This window comes from Chenopodium quinoa, unplaced genomic scaffold, assembly GCF_001683475.1.
Source record: "Chenopodium quinoa cultivar QQ74 unplaced genomic scaffold, ASM168347v1, whole genome shotgun sequence".
NCBI lineage: Eukaryota > Viridiplantae > Streptophyta > Magnoliopsida > Caryophyllales > Amaranthaceae > Chenopodium > Chenopodium quinoa.
In genome coordinates this window covers 6,460,941-6,462,885 of record NW_018745024.1, presented here as the reverse complement: position 1 = coordinate 6,462,885, position 1,945 = coordinate 6,460,941, and the positions used below count along the sequence as shown (strand labels likewise).

General features: G+C 40.2%; 1 long non-coding RNA gene across 1 annotated transcript; it reads left to right on the top strand.

The window, feature by feature from the left end:
• The first annotated feature begins 1,262 nt into the window (after positions 1 to 1,262).
• Positions 1,263 to 1,722, top strand: LOC110708226. Its single transcript, XR_002508666.1, has 3 exons — positions 1,263 to 1,369; positions 1,463 to 1,573; positions 1,665 to 1,722. It is a non-coding gene; the product is annotated as an uncharacterized LOC110708226 (long non-coding RNA).
• Positions 1,723 to 1,945: the final 223 nt, after the last annotated feature.

The window sequence follows — 1,945 nt, the reverse complement described above, 5'->3', positions numbered from 1 at the left end:
GCTGCAAGAACAGATGCAAAGTCAATTCAATGCCATTCTGAAGCACATGAACTTGCCGCCTTTGCCATTTCCCTCGAGTACCCCAGTAGACTCATGTAGTCACCCAGGAGGCCCCGAGGACGATCCAGTAGTTGAGAGAGAGGTAATTTTAGTACTAGGACGAATTACGTCATATGAAGTTCGTCTAATGAGGTCGTTTGTATGTTTAATTATTTTACTTTTGCAGGATCCAAGTCCTACGGATGCAGAGACACTGAAGAGAGCAAATCCGATGCCTGAACCTTTCCTAGATGTTAAGGTGAACTTCACTACCTAATCAGATTTTCTTATGTTAGGCTTTCGTTTATTATTTCTTAATTTATGTCCTAACTCCTAACCAAATATGTAGGAAGAGACGCTTGTGAGCTTCTTCACCCCAGGGAAACAACCGGTGGACAGTTGCAGTTGGTGGGGTATGGTAGTGCACAACCTTTTGACAAGGTGCATTTTAAGTCTAAATACTAGCACCCATTACATCTCGGTCGGGATCGATTCTATAGTTGCTGGGTTTGAGGACTTACCACTACCGGTGCCTAGAGAGGAATATGATTTTTTTAAGCTGCGTGACGCGACCGGGAGCTTTGTGCAATGGCCACGTGATCGGTTGAGGTTAGTAGGAGGGGTAAGTAAACAATACTTGTATGTAACTAGATTAACATGTGCTTTGTGCAATGACCATGTTTGTTTATGCAGTAGATTACTATGGAAATTCAGTCCGCTAAAAGAAAGAAGGTGGAGAAGCAAAAATCCAAGGAAGAAGGTCCTCCGAAGATGGAACAAGGACAAGTGTCGAAGAAGAGTTCGAGAGCTTCATCTACTCCACTAGTAGAAGCCAAAGTCCTTAGGTCGCTTTCGAAAGCATGTACTTTTCTTCACAACCGTGTTAGTGAGTTGCCTACGAGTACACATATTCAAGTGAACTTGCCTAAGGCATTGTTCCACTATGATGAGGATGCGATCGCATACATTTCTAGAGAGGATGTGACAGAATTTAATAACACGGTTCCATGCTTAACATATCCATCATTCAAACATTCATGAGGTAAATTAACGAGACTATTTCTAAAAAATATTGTATTTTTGATATTTTTCATACCAAAACAATGCAACTAGTAATTACTTGCACACATTACTTTCTTGAAGGTCACTACAGGAGCTCCTTGCTAGTAAACCCGATGGTGAAGCAGCAATTGGGTGGTTAATGCCCCGAGCAGACCTCCGTAACCAAATGCTTGAATAACCCTCGTGATGTGATAGATTACCTTGAGCGGGCTATTAGAGAATCAATGCGTGCGGGAAACAAGTTCTTATTAGCCCCTTGTTTTGAGGAGTAAGTGTAAATATATCACTCTTAGTTTGTTTGTTAAGTATAGATGTTGACGCATAATTGATTGATATGATATTTGCTTTAATATACATGTAGTCTACATTGGAGCCTTATGGTGATTTGTGTTTCCAATAACACAATCTACTACTTTGACTCGGCTCGTATATGGCCACCAAGGAAGTTGCTAGTGAATAACCTATTGAATAGGTACATACCGCTTCCTATATATGTTTTGTATCTTCACTTAAGTGATTGAGTGACTATGTTCCTAAATCGTTTGTTTTTTATTTTTTTGAAGTGTTATGAAGAAGTTGAATTGTCGTTCGGTTGCGGGTCCCACGTGGAAATATGCGAAGGTAAAGCCTCGATATATTGATTTTTTTTAAAAAATTGCCTTGAGTTTTGGCTATGCATGACTATTTTAACATTGTGTCAGTTTAGTGTGCGCAACAAGACAACAACGTTGACTGTGCCCTCTACGTGATGAGGTTTATGAATGACATAGTCAATAGGTGCACTGAAGCCCAACACATTGAGGAGGTACTTGTTTTTACTTTTTCCGGTTTGATTTCGGGTAAA